Source organism: Rousettus aegyptiacus, unplaced genomic scaffold (genome assembly GCF_014176215.1).
Source record: "Rousettus aegyptiacus isolate mRouAeg1 unplaced genomic scaffold, mRouAeg1.p scaffold_m13_p_2, whole genome shotgun sequence".
Classification (NCBI taxonomy): Eukaryota; Metazoa; Chordata; class Mammalia; order Chiroptera; family Pteropodidae; genus Rousettus; species Rousettus aegyptiacus.
Genome location: NW_023416295.1, coordinates 154,435,318 through 154,460,463, shown reverse-complemented (window position 1 = coordinate 154,460,463; position 25,146 = coordinate 154,435,318). Strand labels below are relative to the sequence as shown.

The 25,146-nt window shown below is 32.0% G+C and overlaps 1 long non-coding RNA gene across 1 annotated transcript; it reads right to left on the bottom strand.

The window, feature by feature from the left end:
* Positions 1 to 445: 445 nt before the first annotated feature.
* Positions 446 to 7,565, bottom strand: LOC118613754. Its single transcript, XR_004955794.1, has 5 exons — positions 7,445 to 7,565; positions 6,489 to 6,587; positions 5,684 to 5,767; positions 2,659 to 2,745; positions 446 to 2,037 (listed from the first exon to the last, which is right to left on the bottom strand). It is a non-coding gene; the product is annotated as an uncharacterized LOC118613754 (long non-coding RNA).
* Positions 7,566 to 25,146: the final 17,581 nt, after the last annotated feature.

Genomic DNA, 25,146 nt, shown 5'->3' with positions numbered 1-25,146 from the left:
TTCTCATTAAGGACATTTCTGACTCTACTTTTCTTACTTCTTCTTAGCAAGTTTATTTGTTTATTGAATGAGGCTGGGCCAGAAAGGGGTACGCATGTATGTGTGTGTTTTCAACCAAAAATAAAGAATATATATGCTTTCACTCACATATTGGATATAAAACAGAAAGTAACACACAAACAAAACAAACTCATAGACACAGACAACGATGTAGTGGTTACCAGAGGGGAAGGGTGATAAAGGGAAGATGAAATGGGTAAAGGAGGTGAATAAAATACATGGTGAAGGAAGGAGACTAGACTTTGGGTGATGAGCACACAATGCAATATAATGCATATGATGGAATTGTACACTTGAAACTTACGTACTGTAATTAGCCATTGTTATAATAAATTCAATTAAAAAAGAGTATATACCAGGTATTTGGCATCCATTTCCAGTTCTATATTTTTTAAAGAGTATGACTATATGTTACGTTTAACTTTATTTTTTTAAATATATTTTGTATTTTTACTTGCTCTTTCTGAAAGAGTTCACTAATGATCTGTATATATAGGTTCAGTTTAGTTTGAAGCATAGTATGTAGATGAAATGAGAGTGATGTAATGGGGGAAGGCTTTTAGGTGTACTTTGTTGAAAATTATTCAAAGCAGGGTGCAGCCTCAGTAGAGAAGAATATTATGATTATGAGGAGTACCTTCCAAGAGTACCACATGGAAATTGAATACACGCCATAAATTTACCATCACCGATACAGTTTGAAGACTTTATTAAAAGTAATAAGACAATACTATATACACATGACACATTATCGAATTGTACACTTGAAACCTATTTGATTTTATTAATCGTCACCCCAATAATTTTAATTAGAAAAGGTAATAACAGAACTTGAATGCAGTGAAAAAAAAAAACAATACAGACCCTACAGTCACATAGCAGAGAACTAAACAATAAAGGAGATGTGTACTCTTTAGGCTTGCTAGAGTCTTGTAGGGGAAAAATCACTTTTATTAATCGCTTTTCTACACATTCTAAAGAATAATTAATACAAAAATAGTGACGTTGGGTGGTGAACACACAATGCAATATACAGGTGATGTATTATTGAATTGTACACTTGAAACCTATATAATTTTATTAACCAATGCCACCACAATAAATTTAATAGAAAAATAGTCATGCTGTATGACCAGCTACTTGACATTTGATTCTTGAAAGTTCTTTTTCTCATTTCCTCTTCTCTGAAAGATTCATCCGTGGGAGAAAAATGTAAATATGCTTGCATAAACAGCCCAGACTATTTCCAAAGAAGCAATATTATTACGACTCGTTTTGATACAATTTATTGTTCTAGGATCAGCATAGGGTAATGGTTATGCTCATGGTCTTTTGAGTAAGACTATTTGAATTTAAATCTTAGTTTTAATTCTTAGTAGCTATACAAAGTGGGAAAATTTCTCATCCCTTCTGGGCTTTAGTTGTTGTTATGACAGCAGTAATGATAGTACTGCCTCACAGGATATTGGAGCGGTACATGCTTTCATATATGTAGCCACTGAAGTACTAGTGGTAGGAATATTAGAAATAATCAATAAATATTAGCTCTATTTTAAATGCCAAATATGACCAGATTCCCTGTAGTTTGTATGTCTTCTATGATTCCCCCCACCCATTTATTTTTTAAGGTTTGAAATTTTATACAGCAGTGTTTACTTCTATATGTAAATATATATAAAATTTAAAAATCAATTATTTTAAGTCCATATTTTGATATTTTGTGTTTGAGTAAGAGATCTCTAATTATATTGAGTTTAGGCTACTTGAATGAATACAAGATGTTAAAATGTCTCTATTTATAATTATCTTCTGTATAGTAAATATAGGAAAGAACACCATGCCATATACTTGCAATTCTTCCTTGCTGTTTGTCTTGATAAGATTGGACCTCAGTGTTTCAGAAGAATTTCTTTGCTGCCAAGATTTTATTTTTAGCAGAAATAATATCTCTATTTTCTTCAAAGAAGGAACAATTTCCTTGACAAAAAAAAAACATATGATTTTATTTATATGTGGAATCCAAAAAACAACAACAAAAAACTAAACTAGACAAACAAGCAAAACAAAATAAAAACAGATTCGTAGATACAGACAACAAACAGATGGCTGCCGGAGGGCAGAGGGGTCAGGAATAGGTGAAAATAAATAACAGGTACAAACTTCTAGTTAAAAAATAAGCCATGGGGATATAACGTACAACACAGTGAATATAGTCAATAATATTGTAGTAACTTTGTACAGCAACAGATGGTTACTAGACATTATGGTGGTTACATCATAAGATATATAAATGTTGAATCATTATAATGTACATTGGAAACTTATAAAAATATTGTATATGAATTATACTTTAACAAAAAATGTTTAAAAGTACATGCATGAAGATAACCTATATCATCATGTTACTTAGTATTATAATTTTTGCGTTATCGTTTTCAATTATTCTTCTTAACTTTAAAAGAAGTCCTGATACATGAGTTCTGGTAAGTACACTATAGTTATCTAACTTTGATTTTATAGTTATTAATTATATATATATACATCCAGATTTATACATCATTGCATGGTACAAAACTCCTATTGTGATCCAATACTTACCTCTATTTTCCTATGTTATTTTGCAGTATGCAGTCTCATTTTGCATATTGGTTTCCTGTGCCTTCAGAATGCTTTCTAGACAATGAACTGAAATTCATAAAATTTGCAAAAGAAAATTTATTTTAAGACTATTAACACTTTAATACACTCGGGATTGCAAATGAAATAGAAATCTAAAATTTCTTAACTACAATTTATTCATTCCTTTTATATTATTAACTGAGGGATGAATTGTAAATTTTCATTTTCAAGTAGCTGATATTAAAGTATGAACTTTTACTTATGATGGATACTTTTGAGTTAATGGCTGGTGCTTTAGTAATTGCAAGTTTCCACATCTGATGCCATTCTAAGCAGTTAATAAACCTGGAAAGTCAGAAATAATGACTTAGGCTATATTTGAAGCCAAAACTTTTGACATGGCACACATCCAATCAATCACAAAGTACTATTTAGTCTGTCACTATGACTCTTCACATATCTGTTTCCTTCTTTACAGTACCATAACCTTTCCCCATTCACATTTTTGATATTTTCGTATTGAGCTGTTATAATATACTATAAGATCTCTGTCTCTAGTTCACTTGCCAACATTTTCCTTAAAATTTCTCTAGAGTTAACACCTCCAATTCACAGCTTGAATAATACTAATCTTTCAATCATCTTCAGAGACTATCGATTGTTTATATGCTAAAATTCAAATTCATTAAAATGAAAAGATTGAAAAATTGTACCATTTTTCTTTACAACTGTCTTCAACTATAAAACCTTTAACCTACGTCATTTCACATAAATGTGTTTTGCTTTATTTTGAAAGATCTCGAACTTCAGATGGCACAACTTGAATCATAAAATAAAGACTGAAATGATTGTTCCTAGCTTGAATTTATTTTAATCCAAATGGTATATAGTTACTTCTAAGGATTTTGGAAATTTTACACAAATTGTAGAGAAAATCTTTCTGCATGGCTGCTTTATAAAGATCTGATCCAAATTCAATTGAAGAGTCATGTAATCTGTTGATGGACAAAGAATTTCAATGTGGTTAAGTGCAGATACGTATCACCATGACTCTAAGTTCCCTGGACCATAGTACTCCAGTTTGAATCCAAAATGCATTGCTGGACTCATGAGAATTAATGAAATAAATATTGCTGTGTTAGTCCCTTATCAGACCACTTAGAATACTAAAGATGGGTATTTTTCTTATAATTCAGTGGAACAATAAGAAAGCATTATCATCAACTTTTTATTCCTTCAAAATTAGTCTTCCATATTTATTCCATAAACTGGATTATTCCATAATTTAAAGATATTCTCCTACAATGAATGCTGCTGGTCATTGATTTGATCTTAGTTGAATATGGACCTATAACTTTTCTATCTCATGGGAAAGGTATGTTTTACATGGGACTAAGTCAGCTCTGACTTCCGGTAACCTTATGATTGAGTGATGTCCACCATATTCACTCCTTAAAATAAGCCAAATAATCAAGCTAAATCCTAAAGCATTATTGAATAAGCAAACCATGCTCGACTCAAATTATTACCCCCAAATATTCTTGTTTTTTTTTTACAGCATTTTCCCTCTTTTTCTGTCTTATGTTTATTCATCTCTGCTTCATTTATGCTAAGGCCATAATATCCAAGAAGAGCTCTGCTCCAATTGATGATTCACAGGTAAGATGGGCTTATTTAATACAGGGAAACACTTCTGTTGGTTCAAATGTTTCTCTTTTCTCTCTTGCTTATTAAGACAAAATTTGCTAATAGTAAAACAGAAAAAAAATAACTACTTTTATTAGGACATTTCATCAATTTACTTTATTTTATTTACAAGTAAGTTTTCTACACTTAAATTATATTGGTGTTCTCATGACTTTACCAAGGTGTGCTAATCAAAATAGTATGTGCAAGCAACACAAGACAACTTGGTCCTCATAATAAAATAGTCTTCTCTACCTAGTGGTAATTTTAGAAAACAGGTTGTAACAGCACAATATTATGGAGGGAGTACCTATTAGAATTTTAGGCTATCTTCTATTTTAATATTACTACTCTATGTCTGACATATCAAAATATAGCTTTATTTCTAGAATATAACACTTTTTAAAATATTTTCTATTTTAAACAAGTAATGCATTAATTTATTTATTTTACAAAAAAAATGAATACATATATTCATATGTAAAAGGTGGAAAGGCTCCCTTCATGGTCCCTCCAATACTACTTACTTTAGCAAAAAGAAAAAATCACTGCTAATCACTTTTTGGTGGTTTTAAAATTATTATATGCTTGCATGTAAATTCTCTTTGTTTCTACCAGCTTTCACATTAACAGATTATTGTTTGCTTTCATAATAACACTTGTTTCCATATGAGCATATTATTATATGTCTTTCTGACTTCTTTGTGTAAATTTATATATGTGTATGTGTTTGTATACATATATATTTTACTTTTTATATTTGAAGACATTTTTCACATTTCTGGTTTGCTAATGTTATTGATTTATGGATTTATTCCTTTAAAGCATTCTATTTTTAAAATAATATTAAGACATACTGACTTCAAGCAATGTGTAGGCTCAGTCTAATATCCTGATCATTATGTTTTATTTTTTGATGACTACATGCCCACCATCACTTCTTTCCTCTATTATACTCTCTGTTTCAAACTATTTGACTTAATGCCCTTACAATTAATTTTTAAGTGTATCATCAATAAATTCTATAAATATTTTTGTTTTATTCCATCTCGGAGTTGATGAATCTGCCAATAACTGTATGATAAAATATAAAATGCTACTATTTTCCATTTTTATCAAAGCACCATCTATCCACTAGCATCTTTGATAAGATGCCATTGTTGAAAATTAAAAAATTGAATTGATAAAATTACTTATATAATTAAACAAATGAAAAAAATACCTTGAGGAAATCCTTAGAATCCAATTTAAAGGCTTTTAAAAATTATATTCTAGTATTTTATAACAAATTAATGAAATAGCTCTGAAAAGTACTTACCTTTAGCTGTCATAACCGCAGCTACTACCAGAACAATTAAGTAAAGGAAAGCAAATACCAATGCAGCAAGGCACCATGGAGACACTGTTTGAAAAGAGAGGAGGGCTACTATGATGATCTATGGAAACAAGATTCAGGAGTTGGTACCGAAAAGAATTTTAGTCAAGAATGTTCAACCCACTTGAATTGGACTAAATCTAAGCTTATGCGGGGCACTCTTGAAAAAGTATACCCCAGCCCGTGAGAGGAATTCTTAACAATTATTTTGCAGATTTAGGTAGGCTAAGAAGATGTGAATATTTTTATGTAAGAATGGGTTGTTTGTGAACTAACAAGTGGTGCTATTAAAGAAATCTTTTGAAGACTACAAAAGAACACTTCAGATTTACCTCCCCAAATGTTTAAAAAGTGACTTTGGAGCAGAAAGGTGTAAAAATAAAACTCCTGCATTAGCTATTGGCCCAGGCAGATACTCTGTGACAACTTCGATAAAAGTCCACTTATCATGAGACACCTCACAATCTCCATGTTGTTTTTAGAAATACTAAATGTTAAAGGGACACTTACCTTTTGTAAGAGTAATATATCAAACTAGGAAAGTATGTGTGAAATATTCTTTCTTCTGTGACTATGGTATATCATTCTAAACCACTTGGGCCATTGTTCACTCTTATTTTTTTCTTAACACAGCACTTTAGGAACTATGACCAGTTAAAAAGTGTTCATAGAAGAGATGAATTTTAATTCAGAGATTAGTCCGGAAATATTTGTTGTTATGATTAATAGAGGTTTAATTGTTTTTTACCTTTTGTCTTCAAAACCTTACTTATATTTTTCTTCTGAATATTTGAAGAACAGCGAACTTTGATTTTTGAGTATGTGATACTACTTTCCTCATAAAACTCTAGAAAATATGTAAGAAAAATGTATGCAATAGCTATAATTAATATACGATACATAAACATACCATTAGAAATGATGTTAGATATAAACAAAAAGTGTCCTATTTCATGTTTATAAGAAAGTTTTAAAATTGGATTAATCAAGTAGTTCCTTTGTAAAATGTAGCATTTTTTCTTGATTCTTAGTTTCTTCATCTATAAAATAGGAATAACAATCATATTTATTCATAGATACATGTTAATGTATATAAAGTCAATGGCATAGTCCTTAAAATAACAATCATGCAATAAGTGTTCTTGTAGTAGTAATAGTAGAATGTCAAATAATAGTTGTAAAACTATGTTGTACACTTGAAACTAATATTGTATGCCAATTGTAATTGAATAAAATTTTGTAAACTATCATGGCCAATAGCATCAGAAGTTAACATTGGTTGCAGAAGCAAGAGTAGAAATATAAAATTATTTTAAATGCCTATCTTTGTTTCTTTCTGTAGTTGAATTTAATCTTAATGAAAGGAACATGAGAAAAAACAATCTAATTCTCATTAAGTAGATAAATTCTCTTGGCAGCATATTGCAAGTACTCTTTCAGTGCAAGTGAAGCAGAATTCACAGCTACTAAATCAATATTTTTTTCCAAAAAAAATAGTAAATCTAACCTCATTATAAATATTACACATCAAACCACGGTTGTCTGAAATTTAAATCCCCTTCAGTTGGAAAATCTTAATTTCATTCATAAAGACAAGATTTCTTCTAAAAGTATCTGGTCATGAACGTTTGTTGTTTATAACACTATTTCTCATTTTTATAAATAAAGGAATTTCTTAGTAATAATAGCAGTCTATGGTTTTACCTGTTTTTATTTCTTGAAATTCCACTGGCAAAGGATGAAAATCAAGACAAGAGCTGGATAGTGCTGGTGTCTCTGGTTCCATAATTTAGTTCAATTGCATGAATCAGATATGAGAAGAAAGTCAGAATGAGACAGGATCAAGGAAGCAGATTTCTTAATATTGCCGCACCAGGCAGGATGTTCGCTCTATTTTCTACTTCAGAAAATAAAAGGCTATGTAACCTAGTCCCTGTAGCTTCAATTTGTTAGTTTTCTATGTATAATGAAATACTTCTTTATTTTAAAATTAAACTTTAAATTCGTATTAACCGTAATGATTTTTTCTCTGCCTTGTTATTTTTCGAAAACAGTGAAGACTAAACATTTTCACATAAATAATGGCATATTATATTTAAATAAGGTTTTAACAGATACTGATTCTTAGACATAGTTTTGTGATTTTAAATATCCATACACATTTTTAATAATTTAAATATTAGAACATATAGAAAGCGAAAATGACACACAACTTCCCTTAATGTAACCACTGTTCACGTTATTATTCATAACTTTTCCAAATTGTTCAAGTAACCAATGGAAGTTTTTTTTTAGAAAAGTAAAAAAAACAATTTAGCTATCAATAAATTAGATGATAAAATAAATTATAACACATTTCTATAATAGCATTTATATGGCCATTAAATATAGATGAGAGTTCTGCAAGTATTTAGATGAATAGTTTTCTATGATAAATTATAAAAGGATACAAATTATTTAATAATATGATTTTATATTATATTTGGTAAAAATATATTGTAATGCATGTACTTGTGATATCTTCCTAACCTGGTAATTTAAGATTGCAATATAATAATATCTAAGTGACTAATTAGTGAATAGTTACTTTATGTGGTTTTCTAATTTTGTATTACTGTTTTTGATTAAAGTAACTTATTTTTATCACTGAAAGAGTTAAAGTGTGCATACATGAAATTTTATTTTCAGTCTAATGAATGCTCTGAGATATACACACCACAGTGACCACGCGGGGCCCTGCCTTTACCTTTGATCAATAGAAATAAACTTCAAAGCAAATGTATATAATTAGACTGAGAAACCATAGAGCAGTATTGGGTCTTATAGTGTTTGAAAGAGTATAAAGTTACTAATTAATGTCATATTAATAATTTTAGCACATATGTATTAAATTCTAGAGTAAATACTGAAAGGATGGAAAGAAAATATAACTTCAAAAATTTTAGAGGAAAACATAGATTGATTAAAAAAATAATAATAAGTCCCAAGAATAGATAAGACAAAAAGAAAGCACAGAATTATGATATTGATTAAAAATAAAATATATTACAGTAACTGTGAACTCTCTAAATGCTCCAGTAAAAAGATAGAAAACATCATACTTTTTAAAAAAAAATTAAATGTCATGTGTTATTTACTAAAGTAATGTAATAGATAAGGATGTGTAATGGATGAAATAAAGGATTAAAACATATAATATAATGCAAACATTAAAGCAATCATAGTTCTTAATACCTGACAAAATATACTTTAATGAAAAATGTAGTATTCAGATGTGTTTATTAATAATAAATATTTTGATTCAACAAGAATGTATTATATTAACAATAATGTATTATATTTTTTAATATAATATTTTAATATAACTTTAAAATATTGTAAGGGTAAATGGCATGCATATATATAGAAGGGGCAATAAACAAACCTCAGTCCTTCGGGGAAATTTTAATGTACCTCTGATACTTCAAGCAGACCCAAAATATCGAATGCTATTTGCAGTAATTGCTGTTTCCCTAGTGCTGCTTTGGAAATGTTTTTGGTGTTTTTCAGTTTTTACTATAATATGTACTATTGTGAACTTTTTTCTTTCTTTCTTGACCCTGATTAATGTTAGTTAGACTTCATAAATCTGTAAGTTGATGACTTATTATCACAAGATCAGAAAAGTCTTTATTATTTATTTCACAGAGAGCACACCCGCCCCTTTATCTCTTCACTCTTTCTGGAATTCTACCTTTAGGTATTTATATAAGTTGCTTCATAAACTTATTTTTTATAATTTCTTTTTGTCTCTGTGTGCTATATTTTGAAAAGAAGCTTCAGAAATGTCTTCCAATTAGTTAGTTAAGCCTTCATCTCTGTCTAAGTAGATGATGACTTTATCCAATATTTTATCTTTCTTTAGAAATCCTATTTAGTATGATTTTAAATCTACTTGGTTGTTTTAAAAAGTTTCTTATTATTTGAACACATTTCCAAATTTGTCTTACATTTATTTAAACATAGTAAAGATAGTTAATTTATATAATGTGTCTAATTATTGCAATAACAGTATGGTAAACATCTACTGCTGTCTTTTTTTTCTTGCTGGATTTTTCTTAGATTTCTTGTTTATTTTTGTGCTTAATATTTTAGTATCTTTATGGCTCTGAAATTCTCATCTTCCTCACTAACTTATTGATGAAAACTTATTAAGCTTGGGATGAAATCAATTGTTCTAGATAATATTTACATGTTCTTCTGCTAGTTGACAAAGAAATATTAGTAAAATTTGGACATTTTTAAAATAAAATTTTGGGGAAATGATGTCATCAAGATGGAAACATAAGTCATTCCTGACTTCAGTTTTCCTCAAAGACCACCTAGAAACTATCCACAGATTAGACACTATTGTGAAAATCCTAGAACATGAGGGTAAGAATGAAGCACTCCCTTGGACTACAGAGATGAGGAAGGACTGAATAGAAGGATAAAAGGGATGGCTACACTTCAACCACAATACATGTAAAACATTACATTAATAAAACTAAAAAATAGTATAATCATCTCAACAGATGCAGAAAAGGCATTGGACAAAATTTGACATTGGTTCATGATAATAATAATAATTAATAATAATAATAATAAAAACCTTAACAAATTAGGTATAGAATGAGCATACTTCAACATAATAAAATCTATATATGACAAGCCTACAGCTAACATCATACTCAATAGTGAAAGGTTGAAAGAGATCAGGAACAAGACGAAGGTGTCCATGCTCACCATTTTAATTTGACATAGTAATGTAAGTTCTAGACAGAGCAATCAGGCAAGAAAAAGATACAAAAGGCATCAGAATTAGAAAGCAAGAAGTAAAATTTTTTCTATTTGGAGATAACATTAATAAAATAATAAGAAATCCTAGACTCCACTATAAACCTATTAGATATGATCAAAGAATTCAGTAAAGTTGCTGGATACAAAATTAAAAAAACAAATAATATCAGTAGCATTTGTACCCAGTAACAACAAATGGTCTGAAAAGAAATAAAATTCCATTTGCGATAGCATCAAAAACAATAAAATACTTAGGAATAATTTAACCAAAGGGGTAAAAGTTCTACTCTAACATCAATGAAAAGGTTTAAAAAGTTAAAAATACGGCCATACTTCTTTTTTTTTTTTGTACTTTACAGATATTTCATTTTCATCAACATCTAAGTGAGATGCTCAAACAATGAAAAGATTATTTGCTGAACGCTCAGATGATGGTTAGCATTTTAGGAAATAAAGTATTTTTTTAAATTATGGTACATACATTGTTTTCTTAGACATGAAGCTATTGCACACTTAGACTACAGTATAGTGTAAACAACTTTTCTATACACTGGAAATCCAAGAAAAAAATGTGTGACTCTTTTAATTGCAACATTCACTTATTTGTAGTTGTATGGAACTGAACCCATAATATCTCTGAGTTATGCCTGTAAATGGAAAGATATCTCATGTTCATGGATTAGAAGAATTAACATTGTCCATACTTTCTGATTTGAAACTGTATCAGAAGCTATGGTAATCAAACAATATGGTACTAGCATAAAAATGGACACATAGATCAATGGGACAGAATTGAGAGCCCAGAAATATACCCTTGTATACACAGTCAACTAATATTTGATAAGGGAGCCAAGAACACTCAATTTAGAAAAGACAGTCTCTCAATAAATGGTGCTTAGAAAATTGGATTTCACATGCAAAAGAGTAAAAGTAGACCCCTATTTTACACTATTTACAAAAATTAACTCAAAATGGATTAAAGACAAATGTAAAACCTGAAATCATAAAACTTACAGATGTAAACACAAGAAAAGTTAAAAATAAAACTACCATAAGATTCAGCAATTCCACTTCTGGGTATCTGTCGGAAGAAAACAAAATCACTATCCTGAAGAGTTATCTTCACCCCCATGTTCATTGCAGCATTATTTATAATAGTCAAGGCATGAAACAACCTAAGTGTCCATGGACAAATGAATAGATTTTTAGAAATGTCACACACACACACACACACACACACACACACACACACACACACAATATACTATGAACCAGACTTAAAGAAGAAGGAAATCGTGCCAATTGGGACAACATGGATGAACTTCGAAGGCATTATAATAAGTGAAATAAATCAGACAGAGTAAGATAAATAGTGAATAATCTCACTTATATGTGGAATCTTTAAAAAAGGAAATAGAAACATCAGATTTGTTGTCAGAAGTGGGGCGTGGTGGGTGAGAAGAGTGAGTAAAAGTGGTCAAAAGGTGCAAACTTTCAGTTATAAGGCAAATAAATCCTGAGAATGTAATGCACAACATAATGACTATAGTTAACAATATTGTATATTTAAATTTAATAGTTGCTAACAGAGTAGATTGTAAAAGCTCTCCTCACAAAGAAAATAATTCATAGCTATATGAAGTGGTGGATGTTAACTTATATATGGTGATCATTTTGCAATGTATACATATATTAAATCATTATACCTTAACTTATATAATGTTATCTATCAAATATATCTCATAAACTGGAAAACAACAAAAACATATAAAAAATAAAATTGTGGCCTGGTGATCTTTTTAATTAGAGGAGCAGCCTAAAAGTAATTAAATTGCCAAATTTAGAAAATAAATGTCTATATGAAAAAATGAGGATCCTTAATCTCTTCTGACTAGATGGTCTTATGCTAGAAAATAATGTTAAAATTAATTGAACATAGGTGAAAGTTTATAGAACCAGAAGAGTGCTTTCCAATCTTAATTACTCAAGAATTTCCTGTAATATCTACTAAAAATTCAGATTCTCATGTTTCACCACAGAAATTGTTTCACCACTAAGTCCGAGGTGAGGTAAGGAAATCTGTAGCATAAACAAGTACAGTAGATGTTTTACCAATTACTCCTTAAGAACACTAGGATTAGAGAGAAGAGAATTGTCCAAAGTTTCATATAGAACTAACTTTTATTCTTATTCTGTTGGTGACTTCTACAACACACACTTCTTTGGTTGTCAAATATTTTTAAACTGTTGTATGCCTTAGTGTAGTTACACAGTCACACTAATTAAGACATTTTGTACTCAAGAGCATCATTCTCTAATTACCACCTTAGCTGTCAATTGTACATCAAGTGCAGCTCATCAGAAATCCCGCCAAGTACTCCTTAACCACATCCCAGGTACTTAGTCTTAGCTTTAACAGAAATGTAGTTTGACTTATCAAAATATGCTTTATAAAAATATTCAGTTGTGTACATTTAGATTTTAACTCTAATTTTTAGGTCTATCCTCCTATTTCTTCTTCTCCCTTTCCCCTCCCCCTCCCCCTTCCTCCTCCTCCTCTGTAGTGCTAATTGGAAGCCTTTTCTGCCAACTTACAATTCTAACTTAAGAAGGAAACTTCTTTCTATCCAAAGTTTTGGTCTCCATAGTCCTTGCTAAAGTGGTATTTACACATCAGCCACTGGGGCGAGGATGAAGAAGCTGATGACCATCCACAGAATTCAGTAATCTTCTCTCCAAGTAATGTTTCTTGGAACAATGTGGACTGATTCACTGTACTTAATTCCTCCAGAAGTCAAAGAAACACTGCTGTCTCTTCACCTCTACTCATACCTGCAACAACGAGGCCCAGGCATCTTATTGGGTGTTGGAGAAAGTACTGGGTAATTCTTCCTGATAAATTAACCTGCAAATCAGTGCACTTTGGGTGCTTTTTGGTAGTAGCCTGGCAACCTGGAGCATGCTTTCCACCTTTGTAGCCTCGTGACCTTAATTAGCCCTTTGGAAAGAGAACTTTCTGCAACTGATGATTTTGCTGAATAGAGTCTTTTAGCAAACGAGGGAAGCCCCACTTGAAGGTATTGCTTGAGGATATAAATTATCTCCTTCACATGGTTATCTTTTACATTTCTTTCGAAAAACAGCTATTAATTTGCTCGAAATCATGTTTTCTTGTAAAAATGGAACACGAACAATGGGGCTTTGTTACTGTTTGGCCTGATATTCCTATTTTGGGGTGATACAACTTGGACTCAACAATAATGGTGTGACAAACTTTCTTGGTTATACAGAGTTGTTATATTCAAGAACAGAGCTAACCTGCTTCCAGTGTTGTCTTGTTTTTACCCCAAAAAGGGTCACCTAACTCTTTTTTAGAAACTTTAACTCCATCACCCTAATAAAAGTAATGGTATCAGTGGATCTCTTGAGTCACAGAGGAGCCCCAAATACATAGGACTGGTTCACTGACAACTTGACTATTTGAAATCTGATACAGATGTACCTATTTTGGCAAACAGCCAGATATGCAGAATGTAAATTCACACAGTTACTATGTTTAGTTGGCAGAACTCAGAACCATTCTCATAGCTTTAGCCAATATTTCTCTGGATAAATCTCATTATGTCTTTTTATTGACTTATAGACAGATTGTTGCCAGTGGCCTACCTGTGGTGACTAGATTTGGAAACCAACCCTGGCAGATCTAAGACACTCCTCCTCTAGTCTATAAATAGTAGAAAAAATATACAGCTACTGTATATTTAACTGTCTGTGTTTCTCATGTACATGTCCACATTTTTTAACTGTCTGTGTTTCTCATGTACATGTCCACATTTTTTGATGAGAATGGTCAGAACCCCGTTGTTGGTTGAGTCTGCACTGCCTGATTGCTGCATCATACTGGACATGACGACACTGTGCCATCATAGACTGGCATGAAGTAAAGGACTCTTTCTGATTCAGAGTCTGCCACTGCATGCCAGACTTATGAAACCAAATTGATCCTCTCATTTTCTGGTGGAGGAGACCACAACCCACAGAGCATTGCCCCACCCACTCTTGGCAAAGTAACTACATTGGATGTTTGACTTGCTCCTGGAGTTAATGGTGACTCACTGCTGTCACCACTTTTCTAAGCGATGGTGTTACTTTCTAGTCTGATTAACCATCCCTGGCCAAGCCACTTTGGCCCATGAAAATAATCTGTATCAAGTTTTCAGTTTTCCAGGCCATTTGCAGCCTGACGATAGTATACATTTTATTATAAAATCACTCAAAATGGCTAATATTTAAAGTATTTCATGGATCTCCATGCTACCTACCATCCATAGGTACTAGAATTATTGAGCCTTGGTGTGGTTTCCTGAAAAATGCACAAAAGAAGTGTCTGCTTCTGCCTTTCTCACTTCCTCTTTGGACCATATAATATGTATAAGAACAACGCTGAACTATGCTGTCTTGATTCCTCTTTATTTTCCGACACTGTTGCTTCTCTTGTGTATCTCATATAGGCCGTGTTTTACGTTAACCATGGATTTAAAAAACCCTTAGTATTATTCGGAAAATAATTCCTTGGTTTTAAACTACGTTCTTTCTAAAATGGCCATTTAAATATAGTTTTCACTGCTGATTGCTAAGACTGGACTGCTTATTTCAATACGCTCTGCAAATCATGGTTATATTAATTTATAATTTCAAAAATTATTTTTATCATGGTCTAGCTTTCTGTTTCTTTAATATGAGTGTCTGAAAGTGTTTTCTGGAAACTTTCTCATCCCATGATGTTTTATTTTTTTAAGAAGTATAAGATTAAAAAAGATTCTGTTTTATATAAATAGGCAGTGTGACAGCAGCTCATATACTCATTTACTTGACCATTATTTCTGTTTACAAAATATGTTACCTATTAATACCCGACTGAAAAAAAAATCTCCAAGAAATACATGTTTGGAACATGCATATGACATTTACATAATCACATGTATGACTTGCATCAGTGATTTTTTTATCCTCATCTTATTTCTTATTTTCATTACATCAACGACTTTTCCAGGCTCATGGTTTCTTCATGTGTCTCCATTGGCTGTGATCCTGCATGTCCAATTGTTAAGGACACTTACGTGAAAGTTAAAACGGTCGTACTTTTCACACTCGAGCTTGTAAATCTCAGTTTTTATTTCGTCCTCTTCCTTTAAGTTAAATTTACTACTTCTTCACCAGTTATACAGGTTTTGTACAGGTTTTGCTCCTAATATATTTTGCAGTAGGATCTTATTTTTTAATCAGAAATTTTATTCTCCTTGCTCATAACTCCCCCCAAACCCACCCTTGGATCCCCAAGAATCATTACAATAGCATCGAGAGTGGTCAAGGTGCTAAATGTCATAATGTCATTTCAAGTGCTAGCAACACTGTGGTTGGAAATATTCTGTGTGAAGGAGTGTATGGTGAGTGGATATGTCAGCAACACCTTTATATACCTATAGTGTGTTGATTAGATGCATGATACATAAACTAAAAATAACCACCAAATTAATGCAGAAGAAAATCTAGTATTCTTTCTGAAAAAAAAAATGCAACATGGGCCACATCAAAATAGAGATGGTTTATTAATTTGGTAAGTCATAACAAATATGTTTTAGCAGCCAATGTTCTAGAAAATTACCACAGAGGACTTTATCAAAACTTTTTTTTCCTAATAAATTAAGTAAATCAAGTAGATTTTTTTAAAACTACATGTATTCTAGGCAACATTGTGTGGGGCCTGGGGATAATGATCACATCGTGATCTACTGTTGAGTGTTAGAAGATACCAACAACTCATAGGAGAGACTCTTCCCACTGCCAGAACTGACCATTCAAGGAGGAAGCTGGAGAATTAAATATTTTGTCCACTTCCTCGTCTGTCCTTCTGATCTCCTGTCAATATTTCCCAATGACTGACACTAGCCAGAAACCGTATCGCAAGGAAGCCTGAATAATGTGGTTGATGTTTTCAGCTACCAGGTGCATAGAATGCAGCAAAGCAGCATGGAGTATGCATGTGAAAGTAGCTTTATTAATAAAAAAAAAAAAAAAACCAGAATCATGCCCACTGAAAGTGGCTGATGATGGCAGAGTAGGGAAAGCTCTACCGGAAATATATCACCTGTCTGCAGTACTGGGATAAATTGTCTGAGCATTTCCATTGGGCTAAAAGAAGTTCCCAGAGAATAGGAAGCACCGTGAGAGCCTTCCGGGCTTTGTAGTAGGCTGAATTATCACCTCCAAAATATTTAGGTCACAGTCACTGGAAACTGTAAATACTATCTTCTATGACAAAAAAGAACTTTACAGAAGTGACGAAGGTAAGAATCTTGAGATGGGGAGAGCAGCCTGGATTTTCTGGGTGGGCTTGAAATGTAATCACAGGTGTTTGTATAAGAGAGAAGCCAAGGGAATTTGAGTCCAATGGGGCAAACAAGGCCATGTAACCATGAAGCAGAAATTAGAGCGATGCAACCGCAAGACAAGGAACTCTGGCAGACCTGAGGAGCTGGGCGAGGCAAGGAACAGATTCAGAACTGCTAAAAACTTGATACTAGCCTTATAAGTCTTTTTTGGACTTCTAGCTTCTACTGGGTACACAGTGTCTTTGGTTGGAGGGAAGAATCAAAACTAGACAACAGGCACCCCAATAATTTTTCCATGGTATTATTTAACACCTTTCTCCATAGTAGCTTAAGGGTAGTTCTTTGTGTTCTTATTCATTATTTTCATCTACAAAATATACTAGCTCCAAGTACTTTGTCAGAGGAAAATTTTAGGTGAAAAAAAATCTCATGTGAAATACAGGTTTAGCAGTTACGGTCTAATCAAGGTTTTTGGTCCTCATCTTTTGTTGTTGTTATTGGTTCTTTTTCTTTCTTCCTCTTCTCTTAGTGAGTAATACTGTCATAATTATGAATTCAGAGTCACTTCCTGTGGTCAAGTTTATTCAAATGATAATGATACAGATAATGATAGTTAAAGTGATAATCATCACCACATTTAGATGGTACACCTCACTTTCGGACTCTTTTCTCTCCTTAAACTTTATATTCTGTTCTTTGACCAGATAAACCGTTTCGAGTCTCACTATATTTTTCTGTGGCATATTCTTTTTATCAGATGTGCTATTTCCTCTGCCCAGTACCCATTCACCTCATCCTCAAGATTGTGTGGTCATAGCAAGGCTACTGTAGGTGTTAAATGTTATTTCCAGCAGCATCGAGTCTGTGGTTGGAAATACTCTGTACTGTACAGTACCTTTTACCCACATAGGGTGTGTTGGGCTAATGATAAGTTCTGACTCAAAGGGCCAGGGCCATGCAGAATCCAGACACCATTTCCAGTAAAGTTTAATTTTCAAACATACTGTAATTAATGGCCTCAGTCTATGAGTATGTGTGCATATATATACACACACATATATATATGTGTGTATATAATGTGTGTGTGTGTATATATATATATATATATATATATATATATGTATCTCCTAAAGTTTCTGAGAACACATTTATAATTTTAAACATTAAACTATTTTTGGAAACTATTCTTAAGAATAAATATTTTAATGTATAAATAATTTATTAGTTAATTATTTCTTCCATTCTTTAGATATTTTCAAGGACCAAATATTTTCAAGGACCAAATCAGTGTTCTTATACATCAAAGTTTAAATCTGGAGCTGAAAAGTATTCAAAATGATATAAATTGATACGTGAGAAGAAATAATAAAACCTACTTTGTCACCTGAAACATTTTAACATAACCCTTTAATGTGTTTTTCTCATATTTTGTAATGTATATCTTTTATATCTGTGACAAAGATTTGGTTTTACTATCGACATTTTTCTTTCTTTCTTTTTTTACTAATTATTTTAAATATATTTCTGAGTATTAGCCCACAGTATGACCTGGTAGATCTGGCTCAGGTTAGATGCATCCTGGCAACCTTGGCTTCTCTGTAAACGAATGACTGAATGGAATCAGGATCACTTTCCAAAGCCATTGGTCGCGCCCAACCAAGCATGGCTCCCTATGTATTACCAGAGTCCGAGTCACTGCAAGCATCCTACTATCCCTGAGTTTCTTTGAGTTGTATCATGCGCCACTTGTGGTGTTTGTTCTATTTTGTTACTGGACAGTTAGTGCCCAACGTGGGACAGAAACTACTCCTTCCTGAGATATGGCCATTAGGAAATGGAACAAAGGCTTTTTTGCATCCATGTTGGAAGTAGGAAGTGTTTCCTTGTGGGGAAATAATAATGAGTACTCAGAGGAACAATGTGGTCAATAATAGGTGATCATGAGAATTATATCTTGGGACTACAGGCTTATGGGGCAGAGGATCACTGAAAAATAGAAACTTGAGGTAATAAATTGGTTTAACATCTCAGCTAATGAAGAGTTGGAAGAGCCAATACCATGTCCACAAGGAGATAGATTAGTCCTTAAGATTATATGAAAGAAACAGAACGAAGGACACTCTGAATGTTTCCTTCAGGACTTATTGAAGACTTCATGTCCTTATTGACAAAAGGACCACCATATCTCCAGTTATGCTGGACGTTGTAAATTGAAGTAAGTGCATTACTGTCACTGCCAGTATGTGGATACGTTTAATGGTGGCAGCCACTAAAGACATTGCTTGTATTGGACAGCATACTTCCCAAGCTCACTAAGATGGATGGACACTGTACAGAATTATATGAATACTGATCTGGAAACACTTTTGTGCTTCAAGATGACATTTGGTGTTCATACCGTAAGTGCCACTCTTATCTTATTTTTGCTCATCACTCTCCTAAATCTCTTGGAATTTCCTTTAGTGCTAGAAGAGTGACTCAGAGGTTTTTGCTGAGCAATTCATTCAGGGCAAAGGACAATATATAAACCTGGCCTTTCCAGAGAGCTATGACGGACCTCTCTCAGAAGTACATGACTATACCTAGTCCTAGAAGCAGGAAGGGGGTTAAAAGGTGAATAACTTTTCCTTTCGTTCTGTTTCAAGTACGCCCTGATCAGTCCTTGTAGGCAATACTCCTTAGTGAAAACTTGTCATCCTGTGGCTATTAATTATTGTTGTTATAAGGATATTCATCTGTCTGTTTAGCTTAATATAAAGTAAAAATTGACAAAAGTTTAGAAATATATCAGTTGTAGCTCGCCCCTCCCTGCAACCATCTGCTTTTACTTTTTGTAACTGATATTTTGTTACTAGTAAAACATCAAGAATTTGGATATGTATTTGCTGTCAAAAAGCTCGAGTACAGATGTTGAATATCTCTGATTAAAAGTAGGTTCATCCGTTCAGAAATATACTAAAAATGTACTTTACAATCTTTAATAAACATACAATAACTCAAGGAATTTTGACTGAATTTTGGCCATTCTTTCATGGTATAGTTCGATTTAGAACAAGCAAGCACAGCTAGAGTTGGATTATACATTTCCGAGTAGCAGTTTGAGGTCTTTTTCAATAAAGGAGCCAAGAGACGGTTGCAACTGAACTGTGGAAGCCACAGAGCGTTCGGTGCTTTCTCCTCCAGCTGCCTGCTTGCTCATTCGCATGGTTCAGCTGCCTGCTTGCTCATTCACATGGTTCATTTCACATCTGTTCAGCTCTCTTTTTCACAGTGAAACTTTTCCTCACCGTCTGATTTAAAATTTTGTCATACACCAGCTTTTCAAATCCTTCTTTGTTTTATATTTCTCCTTCTGATAAACTCTTTTACACATGTGTGGTTTTTGTTGGACTTTGGTAATAGAGTAAAACTACCACCAAACGGGGACCCTTGTTCCTTTTTTGTGTCTGGCAGTTAGTATGTAACCAGCCATCATTTTTTAAGTAAATCAATTTTAGCCCGAAATATTTTCAAAGCAAGTATTAACATTTGTTACCATAATAGTGGGAAAAATCTTAATAGTTTAATTATAAGTATCTTAACAACAGTGACTTCTTTTGAACATATTTATTTGAAAACATTCAGAATCAGCTTCACTTTTCCATTAAATCTGGTTCTTCATTGTATCCATAAAAATGTATGATTTTAATATGATGAAAAATATGATTATGTTCCCTAATGTTGAAGAGAAAGAGTGAAATCGTTCAGATTAACTACTGGCAGTTTCAGATCATTTAGCATATCATTTTAAAGACACAATCAAGTAAGGAGCAAAGATTTGATAGTATTTTTTTGGATGCCTTCACACGTTGATCAACATTCTCACAATTTCCCATAGTAGGATAACAACAGCCAACACTCACTTTCTTCCCATGTCGGTTACTGGAAAGACTAAGAGAATCAACTATATTTTAAGGACCTGGAAGAAATTAAACAAAATGCGGTCCATTCTTGTTCCTTCTTTAATTTCCTGCCCTCTGAAAGAGATTATATCCAGAAAAATTTCAAATGAAATAAGTAAATTATAAACTTATTATGCATGATTATTGATTATTGATTATTCTCAGGTAGCAGGATAAAATCAAATTCCTTACCATTGACAAAGATTTTTCCATCTAAGACACATTTAATTTTCTACTTCATGTCATGAAGCAGACTTACCATCCCTAACTTTACTATCTCAGAGCATGGTGTATGCATGCACCTCTGTTATGTTATTAATAAATTATACTAAATTTTTCTAACCTTTTCACTGCAAAGAAATCTTAAAATAAGAGTGAATATTTATTCACATTGTTGTTTGCCATTAGTGACTGCCTAGAACATTGTAAACGTAATGCTCACTTATAGTGAATAGTAAATATCCTTTAACTGCTACGGCTAAATTATAATGCTTCTTTTGCACCTACATCTCCCTAGTCGAAGATTTCTCACTCTCCTACCACATGCACCACCTACACCCTCACACACATATAACACACGTACACACAGCAGGAGGGAGCAAGATAGAATCTTTTTCTCTCATGAAATCTAACTTCAAACAAATCCAAATAAATTTTAAAGAGAACCATTCACCTTGCTGACAATATCCTCTTTAAGTGAATTATATTATATCTGATAGCATCATAGAATTCAAAAATAAATATTAGTGTATATATATATTGGTATTTAAAAAAAATAAATTATGCTACTTTGAAGACAAAAGACATGAAAACGGAAACCAGAAATAAAGCATATAACTAAAAGCTTGCTAAGACTTTAAAAACCATTTGTAGGTTAAACAAAAGTATGGTGGCAAGTTGGTTTAATTATCTGTCTAAATCTGAGTTTTACCTCCAGAAGAAAGATCACACAATACCTAGTCAAGTGTGTGTGTGTATTTACTACATAGGTATACCTATGTAGTAAATATACATCCAATACACCAGTAGTTATTTATGTAGTAAATATACTTCCAATACACTTGTGGTTATTTATATATTTAAAAATCAAACAAAGACTAATAATTACCAAGATAATTGAGGCAAAATGATGTAGTCTCATAATTATGCAAAGTGTCTCTACATTTTGTTCTATTAGAGATAGACAAAGCTTAGAGAGGCTCGGCTCAAAACTTAGACTCATTGCTAGTTAACTTTGAGCCTATTTCCTTTATAGTCTTCTATGTCATAAAGTATAAAATTCAATGAACGATAGTACCAATAACAGGGTTTATGAATATTAAATAACAAATTACACAAACTATCTAACACAAAACTGACATATAGTAAACCCAGAAATTGTTTTACTGTTTTTAAATAATGATTAGATATAATAAATTATAGAATACTTTTGTACCAAAGAATTAAAAACAAATTATAAAATTTTAACAATAATCCTTTATATGACTTTTCTCAGATTTATTTCAGGATACTGGAGCTTAGTAATGTGCAAGTTGATCTGCACTCACTGGGTAAGAGTTTAGTACAAAAATTAAAGGTGAAGTCCTTAGAACTGATGGATTTTTACTGAGCTGAATAATTTCCTGTTTGAGTACTAATATGTCTTATTCTTCTTACGGAATCCTATTACTTGTGTCTTTTTTCCTTTATTCCCAAGTTTCATCAACAGATAACTGCAGAGATTTACAACATAAATATTTTTGCCTAAAGACAGAGAAAGAGGCTCAGTGTCATTTTAATGATACTTAGTAAAAATACTTGAGCTTCAGAGTTAAAGAAGTTACCGATTTGTCACATTTGGCATGCTATTTCAGAGTGAGAACCAAAGGCCCCCTGCAGCAGCTCACCACAGAGAAACTGTTTCCAGTTACATGGGGTTGAGAGCCACAGCTGTAGCCAGCAAGTTTTGCAGCTCTTACCTGAGGTTTTTACACTTTGCTTAAGTCTCACATGTGTGACTTATTAATTAGAAGAGACATATATTAAGGGCTGAAATTTTTAAAATTTTTAAATTGCATGGTTCTCTAATCTGGTGTTTTTTTAAATGTCTCCCTACCCTAAACAAACTGAGAATGCCAATGTTTTATCCAAAATGTGCCTTACCAATTAGATTGTCATTATTTGAACACTTGTTTTTCTGTGCAGACATCTCACTTTATAAAATAGTTAGTTACTAGGCAGACTCAAGTGCTCAGAAAGATCTAAGTATATCCAAAACTTTTACACTATTTTGTTTCTTTCACTTGAGTCAGACTAAGCTATTCTTGAACCAGAAACAGAATTGCTTGTTTTGGTTTTATTTCTTGTTTATCTGTTTATTTTTTGATGGAAAGCAGTTCTCTTGTACTTTTCATGCAAGAAAAGGAAACGGTTCTTGTGTAGTGCTTCTGATCAATATCCATGAATGAATTTGTAACTGTCAGTTAAAATTGTAAATGCTATTTTACTTGTAAAACCAGTAATGCAATATCCAAAGATACTGGGTCACATATCAGAGAAGGAATTAGAACAATGTGTTGGATAAGAACTGAAAATCAGCATCTTTACCAATGACAAACATTTCTTTACTTGATTGAGTTGCAAGGTGATTATTTCTACACCTTAGAGAAGGCCAGAGCCAGACCATTAAAGCACAGTTCTACTCAGCTCTTAGAAAAAAATCCATTGGTGGAACTGAATACCAATAAGAAACTGGCTATTTAATTTAAAATAATGTCAGAATCTTTAAATCTAGGATGAACATATTCAGAATTTGGAGAAATTTAAATGCTTTCCTAATGCTAGGTATACATATATGATCTTCATAGTAAAGGAAGTAGTGTACAAAGAGAATGTCTGGTGTATTAATAAATTTCTGCATCAGTAGAATACTGAAATGCCAAAATACTTCACTATGATTACATATACTGATATGCTTAATGTATACTCATATACTTGATGAAACATTTACATTAAGCACTAGAATAGGCATGTAATCTGTGCTCAGTAAATGTTAAAATTCTCCCTCACTAAACTAATTCATTAAAATCAAAATCGGTAGTAAACACAAGAAAAGCTTCAGTCATATATTTTGCCTTATAAAACCATACTTCATAGTAACAAAATAATTGATAGTAATTATTTCCAAGAATATAAAAACATAGATTATTGTAATAATGGCTATAAGAATTTAGAAATGTATATAATTGCATATACATGTGCACACACACATACACACACACTCAAGCAAATGAATGCTTATAAAACTGGTAAAATCTGAGTAAAGTCTATGAATTATACTAATGTCAATATCTTGGCTTTGATATTGTACTCTCGTTGAGTGTGTCCTGACTAAGGAAAACTGAGAGATGGGCACAAGGGAATTCCTTGTATTGTATTATTTTCTCAACTTTTTGTCAACCTACATTTATTTCAAAATAAAAGATGAGGAAAGGGTTAACAAGAAAATCAATTAAATGTATCAGTATATATTTTATCTCATTGTAATGAATATTATTCACTATGATTACATAGTGAAGTCTTTAAAATTTTAAATCACTTAATTAGATTTATGTGTCTCTACTTATAATGATCGAAAAATTATTTATTATTTTTCTAATTTTACTATATTTTATTTTGAACCTCTTGTTTTGAAACTATGGTCACACAGTAATTACTTCCAGATTTTCTCTAAAGAAACGTGATCTATCCCATGGTCACTTTAATTCAGCACTTTTTACTTTTTCTTGTATGTTTTTGCTTATGCTTCTCAGTGAAAGAGTCACTCACTTGTCCTTTTTTTTTTTCTGATAAATCTAGAAAACACTTTCCCTAAATATTGTATCATGTATTTTAAAACTAACTTTCTTAATAGTTACACAGATATCTTCAGAAACTTGGATATTTTTTATTTTGCATCTATTGTTTATGTCAAGCACTAAAAAATGCAACTGAGTTGCATATGACTTGATTTCTCTATGTTACCACACAATGGGCCACCTTCGTTTATTTCTTAAAGTATAAGGATAGTCGTTACTATCAAATGAAAACCATTTTTACTCTTAAATAAAGTGACATGTAGGAGAAATGAATTTCACTTATAGGATAATAAATGTAGATTAGAAAATGCCAACTTTAAGACATTTGAAGTTTAAAATAAGGTACAAATTGTGCTTTTTAGACTTCTATCCTTTTGCTCAATTCTCTCTTTTTTTTTTTTCAGAAGCAAAACATGCAT